The 9,152-nt window shown below is 41.0% G+C and overlaps 1 long non-coding RNA gene across 1 annotated transcript in view; it reads left to right on the top strand.

Annotated features, from left to right (window-relative positions):
- The first annotated feature begins 216 nt into the window (after positions 1 to 216).
- LOC120408403 overlaps positions 217 to 9,152 on the top strand; it is a 28,186-nt gene continuing 19,250 nt past the window's right edge. Inside the window, exons 1-2 of the long non-coding RNA XR_005600673.1 lie at positions 217 to 389; positions 5,530 to 5,583. This is a non-coding gene — a long non-coding RNA (uncharacterized LOC120408403). The remainder of the gene's footprint in view (positions 390 to 5,529; positions 5,584 to 9,152) is intronic.

Raw genomic sequence — 9,152 nt, 5'->3', positions numbered from 1 at the left:
TGTTACAAAGACATTGTGCACCTACACAGGAATCTTTCTCATTCTTTCATGATTCTTAGTCTGAAATAAAGGTGTAACAGGGTGACTTGCCTGTAAACTGGAGATTCAGGGGCTAAGGTTGCCCTATTACAAGATGAGGCACATCTGGGTTCAATCAGGTGATCCCAGGATAAAAAGAGCAGGAAGTTGTAGTAAAGGTAAGTCCAGGAGATTATGGCTGTGTCTGGAAATGCTACAGGAAGCAATAAGACTTTTACAGAGCCCTGAGTCAGCAGGGGAAAAGCTGAAGAAGCTGTAGAGAGTGGGAGAAAACTCTCTAGGCAGGGAGGTGTGGAGTAGGCCATGACTAAGCAGGTGACGGATTATAAAAGCCAGCTGAGAAGAAGATTGTGAGTTTGTTTTTTGAGTTGTTTTGGATTAATCAGAATAATAGAATATCAGGATTTGAAGGGACCTCAGAAGGTCATCTAGTCCAACCCCCTGCTCAAAGCAGGACCAATCCCCAGATAGCACCCTCTAGGACAGAGCTCACAACCCTGGGTTTAGCAGGCCAATGCTTAAACCACTGAGAGAAGAGAGATTCTGAACTGGGTTTGAAGCCTACAGAGCCAAAGCGTACCCGAGAACTCAATTAAATGGATCCCAAGAGGGGCTTGGTTTGAATTATCCATGGACAGTGGCTACTGAAAGGGGGAGGGGAGAAACAAAAGCAGAATGCTCTCTACCTCTGGCCATGATGGAGTGTTTGGGAGGGGGCTGGCCTGTTACAAAGGCTATTCTGACTGAAAACACCTGGCTGCTGTTCATACAGGAACATATATCTAACACTAGTGATTTAAATTGGAATAGGATTAGATGCTTAATTACAGAAGCAAGTGCTATAACCATCTTTAGCCAGATTGTATCCCCAAAGCATTGGGAAATAAATTCCTCAAAGCAGTCCATTAGTTACAACAGTGATTTTAGTATAGTATGTGAAGAGGAAACTTTGGTGACAATTGTTCATAAAGGAGCTGTAAAAACTGAGGTGGATATGGAGTATGGTCCCACAAGTGTGGTGTGTGTGTGTATAATGAAAACTAACATCTTAATCTTTTCAGAAATATAAATGTAATCTAAGTTTTCAGATGCACTTTTTAAAAAAAGAAAAATGAAATAATCAAACTTAAATTCTGTATAAACAATGTGCCAGTTTTGGAGACATGGAAAAACAGGAGTACTATCATAAGTGTGAATATCGCCTACTGTATGCAAGTTCATTTTTGAACAGTGAGCCTGTAGGAGCTTGTCATAGATACTGCACTTGTATTTTAGATTTCATTAAGGATTAGAACTTTAATCATCTTTTTAACATTTCTTATCTTGATCACATGCTTAACACATTTGATATTAGATTTTTAGGTCTCCCCTCAGACATGCCTGTATTTTTCATCCTGATTTTAATTAAGCTCCCTTCCCCCCGCCACAATCCCACCCCCTGCAGTTAGTCAACTTCTGTGAGAAATCTGATTTATTTTTTTTAATCCTGCAAATGAGAATCTCAAAGATTTTATTGAAACATGTCTCAATAAATGGGTTTGTTAAACAATCATTAACTTCAAAGATTAAAAACTTTCAGGCTGAAGAAAAGTGTAATTTTTTTTTCTTTCACATTCATGGAGCATGTAAATTTTCCTTTTGGAACATGAATAAAGTTATTAGAGGCAGCAGCAGGTATTTTATCACTGTCATCAGCAGGCGGAGGATTAATTGCTGTCACTGTTCATACTATGGCACCTTGTGGGGTACAAATTACATTTTTTTAACCTCAGGACCTTAATCAAAAACCACGCTATTGGAGCTCATATTAATCTACTGCAGCCAGCAGCAGCCTTTCTGTTGCAATGAATGCAAGGTCAGCAGTGTGGACTTCTGAAAAGGAGGGCGCATGCTTATCGGGATATACACATGGTGAGGTCCTGATGCAGTGACAATGTGGGTGTTAGCTTGATTTTCAGTGAGAAGGTTCACACATTGCTGTGCTATTGCCTCTCTGTCAATTTGCTAGGAGCTGAATCAAAACTTTGGGATTCTTTTTTTAAACCTACAGAGGCACTTTGGAATTTATGGGCTGGAAAAAAAAAAGAACTTCCATTAAATTAGCAGTTGTAACACAAAGCATACTGTAAATAGCAGATGTATGAAAGCACTCTTGCCTTCACAAACAAAACTGAATTCTAAACATATTGTCTTTTATATACAGTGTTATTGTGTGCTTTTCAAGCTTCAGGATACACAACTTTGTGTGTGTGTTTTTTGTTTTTGTTTGTGTTTTTTAATTCTTTGAGCAAGTGAAAGGCATGATCTCATGGAAAAGGTAAAGGAAGACTTCAGTAAAGGTGATCACATGTAACTCAGGCTATATTGTTTTAGAACAGTTCAATTTCAAGATTACACTGTGAGTAAACTCCCTCTCCACTCTCTAGCCACTGGATTGTTGAGGAAAATGATCCAACTATGAACTTGTCTGTTTTGGTTTTGTTTTTTTAAGGGAGAATTGTTGGTAAAACAGTCTTTCAGGATTGCCAGTATTCTAGGGACTCTGGATAGTGAAATAGAGTGTCTTTTCAATTGGTATTATCTTTAGATCCATTTGAAAAAGCACAGTTGGTTTACTATCAAGCCAACAATGTCATGCTGAATAGGTTAATGACTTGAGAGGTCAATTAATCATAAAATGTGTGGAGTTGCCACGAAGGACACAGGATAAAGCAATGCAGTGTGAAACCATGTAATACACTAGTGCCCACAAGTGCTGATACTCTGTTGAAGGACCCTAGCCAAATTTTCAAATCTGACTGCCTGAGGTTAGGCTTCCATATTCTTTATTTAGACACTTAAATGTATGGCCTGGTGCCAGTGTGCTCAGATATGGTGCACCCACAGCGCTCGCTATTTTACTCACAACTGTGGGTGCTCAGACCATAGGCATCCAAATATATGCTATTGTTTGTATAAGTTTAGGATGAGAGAGACAAGGTGGATCATGTAATATGTCTTATTGGATCAACGTTTGTTGGTGAGAGAGACAAGATTTAGAGCAAGTTTAGGATGCCAAGGTTGAAAATATTGGTCTGAGTGTTTAATTAAAATCCTATTTTTGAATGGTTAGAATTCAACTGTGGAATCAGGTACAAGAAAACTGCCTTTGTAAACAGAAACAGCCAGTTTTAGAGGCAGTTTAGAGTATGGTCCGCTAGCTGGAATGCTTGTGACTATATAGGAGAGCTGAAGTGAACAGCTCCAACAGACTGACCAAATTTCTCAAGAATACACTCTTGTAAGAGAAAGGAATTATATGAAAGCATTGGTTATGTTAGCTTTGATAATGTTAATGATGTGTTTGTAAGGGCCTCAATCAACAGTCATAAACTGCCATATCACTGAACTGCTGGAATAACTAATTCACATGAGCATCTAGTTAGCTTTTTTTCTCATTAGATGATGATGTTGTTAGATAAGTGAGAACTTAAATTCCCAGACTAGCAGCATGCTTTCATTGAAATAATGGACCATGTTTTGTCTGTTTATAAAGCACCCAAAAACAGTAGCCCCATCAAAATTGGGGGCCCATATGGTGGTGGTCTGCAAATGTTGATATCTACAACCTTCTGAGTGCTGGTGTAATTCAAGTCAATGGAAAAACTAAGTGTAAAGAAAAATCTCGGTCCATCTGATCTGAGATCTAAATTCAGCTGCGTTTTAACAAATTATACAGGAACACTCAAGATCCCCTAGGAAACTTTTAATTTAGGCAACTGAAATCATTGCCATCAAGCCACAACTATAAATTACAAGAGCTACGTAATACTGAAAGGGGTATGATATGTTAGTGTTCAGAATTCAGCATTGTGCTCCTCATGCAATTAGCTATTTGTATTTTAAATAGCAGGTTTAGAAATATATAAGCAGCTATATACATACAGAACTTCTAAAATCCCATTTATAAAGGGGGAGACTGTTTAAAAAAGACTTGTGAGTTGGTAAGGAAAGGATGTCAAAGTGAACTTGCCATGAGAAGAAAGCAGGAGGTATAGAACCTGTGAGAAATGGATTTCCTGATTCGGTTGGGACAGAACACTCCTAATTCCTGCTGGAATGTTTCCCATTTACTAAACACTCCTGGACTAGCCAGATAACTTCACAGTGCAGCACTACAAAACTTCTTGTTGATTTTGTTTCTTCAGCTGAGTTCAGTTGAGCCTTGTGGCATAATACCGATGTCAAAGTAAAAAGCTTTACAGAGAGCCACTTATTCAGGGAATGCTAACTATGCAAGTCATATTTCAGACTTGTATAGTGCAGGCTCAACAAAGTCCCCGAGACTTTTTTTTTCTTCCCTCCCTAGTGTTCAGTGAAGTCCTCCTGAAATGTGGGTGCCAGGTTGTACAAGCTTTAGAAAAGCCAAGGCCACTCATTTGCTGACTATGGGGATACTGGTTCTATAACCTTTCTAGTCTACTTTTATCAAGCAACAGATGTTGCTACTCTTGCTGTTTCCCTGATTAAAAATTAACAAGGGCTCATAAGGTAGGCTGTTACAGGAGCATAATAAGTCTTAAATTTTCAATGAAAGATGTCCATCAAGCAGCCATACGAATTTTGAACTCCACAAAAAGGCTAATATGCTCTAGTGGAGGATTGGGCAGCACAGCACCAATAAAGGAATATGTTGATTACATCACTGACTAGCATACTGATTTTTTTTTCTCTTGCTAGAAAGTAAACTGAGCCTTAATTCACATGGCAGTTTTAGTAAAACCTTTATTTTTTTTTTAAAATGCTTTTCTAGTTTTAAACAGTGGCATTTCTTAGACTCGTGCATTGATAATTTCAAAGCTTTCTTGGGCACCTTCATCTATATAATCTATCCTTGTGCCTTCACAATTTATACTTCGTTAAGGGTGGTAACTATGCTCTAATATTGCAGAGGCTTGGTTATATTTGATAACTATATTTCGAGTCTATAAAATGTAGACATATCTGACTGTAAACAGATGCCTGAATCTACTGTGGCTTTGAAATGCTACATTATTCAGAGACTGTATAAATATTATTTAAGATGTAATCTGGATTCTTTGGCCTTTTTAAGCTTGACACTTGTACTAGAAAAATGATAGAATGTCAGTAAAAATATTTAAATGTTGTCCTTTAATGTTCTGGGGTTGGGGGAGGAGAGATCAGTCTTTCAATCACTGCATCAGCCAGAACATAGCCTTCTGACTAGTGTCTCTATAAGAATAAAAGTCTACCCTTTAAAATTGCTTAATCTCAAAATGTTTTAATTTTATTTATTTATTTTTTAAGATCTGGCAAATGCAATTGTCTGAGGAACTGAGGCCAAGATACAGTTAGCTTCTGGGCATACAAGGTTCGGGGAGGGGGAGCAGGGCAACTAGCTTCTCCATTTTGTGCACAAGAGTTAAAAGGATTGCAGCTGTAGTTGACACCAATTTCTTTATTTTTTCCCCACTTCATTATTTCTCTCAGCACCAGTGAATGTTAGGTGCCTCACCAAAGAGAGAAGAGGATCCCCGTCCACAGGTATGACAATGGTGTGAGCACCTATCAGAGGGCTAGATAGTTGCTTGGATGGGATTGACAAGGGGATTTAGACATATGAAGTGGCATCAGACACCTATGGCCAGCACATGGTATTCACAAAATCCCTGCTCAGCTGCTTCCTAAAGTCCTAGAAGGCGTGGCACTGCCACCTCTTTTTTTTTTTTTTCTAGTAGTGGGGGAGGAGAGGTGACCTCTCAAGTGTCTGTAACCCCTCTGCCAGGCTGAAACGATAGCAGCAAGGGCCAGGTTCAATACCTAGGGGTCCCTTCCCCACAACATAATGCAAACCAGCTCGAGTCCCCACCCAGTGACCTGGGAAAATCTTACACACACCCCTGGGCGCCTCAAGGAAGCAATACTTCCCCTCTCGCAAGCACAGACTCTTGGTGTAGCAGAAAAGGTTTAATTACATAAGATAAACAACAACAAGCATTAAATTTGGAAAATACCTTAACTAGAGATCATAGGTCTATCCGTGAGCAAAGACCCACCCCAGCAAATTGGGCCGTGTCCTTCTTTCTGGGCCCTTGAGTCCAGCAACCCCCAAATCACCCACAGTCCCAAAAGTCCCACAATCCAAAAGTCTCTGTCCCGGGTCAGTGCAGCCCCAGAGTTCAAGAGTCTCTTTGCAGAGATCCCCCTCCCCAGCCTGGGTAGAAAAGGGGCACCTTACGTGGTCCGGGGCCAACTGCCCTGCCTCTTCGAGGGGTTCTGCTTCCACCAGCCGTCCCTGCAAACGCTCAGCTCTGCTGGCTCTGTGGGCTGCTCCGCTCTGCCAGCTGCTCTGGTCCACCAGCTGTCCTGTGATCTGCTCCGGCTGTCCTCGCGAGCTGCTTGGCTCCACTCACCCAGGGCTGCACAAACTGCTCCACTCCGCTCTGCCAGCTGCTCTGCTCCACAGTATTGCTTCAGGCTCCCCCACTCATAAGCACAGTACTCAGTGCTCTCAGCTCAGCAAGTCCAGCTCTTCAGTGATTCCAGCTCATAGTAGGGGAGCCCCAGTGCCAGTGAGTTCAGCTCAGTAACCTGTATCTAGATTCTTAAGGGAATCAAAAATTAACTCTGACATTCCACAGTGGAGAGAGGCAGAGGTGGAACTGGTGCTTCTGGCTCACAGAAGAAGCCTGCACCACCCAGTACAGATATCTGTCCCCAGCCTCTCTCTCTTGACTGGGTTTTGGAACCCATGTCCCTTGTCTAGCAAGTGCTATTTAATTGATAATGAAACCCTCTATCATAAGACAGTTTTGTAGTTCCTCATTCACTCAATTGGGGTGACAACATTTTATTGCTCCTGCCTCAATAACAATGAAATTGGGGCTCCCACAGCTGTGAAAATAACCATCCCATGCTGCTTTGTGGTATGCTAAGTGGGGTGGGAGTGCTGATGCAAATAACCGAAATACCAATGCAACACTTTAAACTTCTTTCCGCACTCCCCATAATTTACCACCAGATGTCGGGGTGGGGCTCATCCTGACTCTGCTTACATGTCTAACTCCAGGAAAGTGTTCAGAGCTGTGATTCCCAAGGGAAGGAAGGCATTTCCCTCTGCCTGAGAGTTAGGTGCCTCATTTTCTTGACAGGCAGATTCAGGCCACACTCCTACTCAGCTATTCCTATTAGCTAATTTAGGCAGCTCCCCACTGAGTGCTGGTGATGGACTCTCTTTGTGCATTTTATAGGGGAGCCTGCGTCTTTAATCAGAGTTGTGAATTTCAGTTGGCAGAAGTATGTCTAAAAGTTACAGGTTGCAACAATGAGTGTTGCTTAGCTAGGGTTGCCAACCCTCTAGGATTGTCCTGGAGTCTCCTGGAATTAGATTAATCTTTAATTAAAGATTATTTGATGAAACCTCCAGGAATATGTCCAGCCAAAATTGCCAACCCTATGCATAGCCTAAGTCCCTCCCTAGTGAATTCAATCCTTAGACTACATGCTCATGCTGATGAGAAAAAATCCTCTTGTATTGTAAGTGAGCACAGCCCATGTAACTTGCTCTTGCTCTACCTTAACTCACTTGCTGGCCAAAGTGGAGTGTGTCATAATCAACTGCTTCGATAGGCCAGTAGCTGATCACTTCCTCCTTGGAGCAACAGGGGAGCCAGAGGGGAAATTTTCCTATCTCACAGGCATAGCTCCCTCCCTGGGCTGGTGCTGGCCCCATGTATCAACATGCCTCTCCTTACTCAAGCCTGGTGATTAAAACCATAACCTAAGCCCTTAGTTTATAACAAGGCAGTAGGGAGAATTTAGAGTAAAATGACTAAGGATAATCATAATTCAGCACTGTCTTGTGTATCACCTGATATAATGTGTGGAGGGTTCTCAGTTCTGGCCAAACTCCTTTGTGTGAATAACAAACATTTGTTCCCATTCAGAGATTTTCCTGGAGAAAATGGCAGCTACATCAATCTATGCAGACTAATATGTGATTACTGCTGTGTGTGACTCTCTAAAAAAGAGGCTCCCTTCCAAGGGAACGAATAAGAAGCTTCAAAAACATTTCAATGAAATACAAAAATATCCCTGTGTAATCATTGCTTTGTGTTAGCTATCTTAAGTGTGGAAAATAATTAATTTTATGAAATATCTTGATCAATTGTGACTTCACAAACTAAACAGCTGTTACCAAATTGATGCATTAGACTCTAAGCTTCACAATTCCTTTTATTGCTAGGGATGGCTGGATTTCTATGACTCTGCACACAGTTGGAGATTACACTCCTTGCATGGAATTTAACAATAATAGTATCACCTGTTGTGTGTGTGCATGCTGTGAACATATTTCCTATTTCAGTACAGTCTCTCTCTAGGTGACTGAGGCCTTGTTAAGCCTGGCAAAACTATTTGTACTTAGCAAACATTTTAGCTATTATGTTCATATGTTAATTAGCACTTTCAAACACCACTTGGTGACCTGGACCATGTCCAGTTCACATGTTTTAACCACCGCTTCCTCTACACTAGTGACAGTACATAGTGTTTTGAAAGCTTGTTAATTAACATGTGCTAGCTAATGCATTTGTTAAACACATCATATACACTATGCCATATGGATTTTTTCACTGTTGGTATGCTAAGACCATCAGCAATGAGATAGAAGTTTTATTTGAAATCTGTTTCTTGTGGCTTAGTGCACAGAAGCAATTATGGATGACAATTTCTCAGTAGAATTGGTCAGTTTGTGTTGGAAATAGGCTCTAATTATTGGGTCCATCTGGACACCTCTACAGGTGGCTGTTATGTTAATGACCCACTTCTGGAATCTGCCACTTAGGGATTCCCCCTGCTCGTGCAGTGTGTGGGGCGGAGGAAAGGGGAAGAGACAAGCATGGGGAGAGGGGACAAATGTCATTTCTAGAGAAACTTTTCAAAGTCTCAACTTGAATTTTTTTTTCACTAGTTCTTGCATATTAAAATGTTACCATTTCCCCTCACTGTGGACAAACTGGGGCTGTATTAAGTTGGCTGGGCTCAGAATTGGAAAGGGGGTGGGGAGATAAAGGGGATATAAAGCCAGCTTCTGCTTCCCCCTTTTTAGTTCC

This window comes from Mauremys reevesii, linkage group 6 (assembly GCF_016161935.1).
Source record: "Mauremys reevesii isolate NIE-2019 linkage group 6, ASM1616193v1, whole genome shotgun sequence".
NCBI classification, from domain to species: domain Eukaryota; kingdom Metazoa; phylum Chordata; order Testudines; family Geoemydidae; genus Mauremys; species Mauremys reevesii.
The sequence above is the reverse complement of the archived record's forward strand: the minus strand, read 5'-3'. Positions and strand labels throughout refer to the sequence as shown.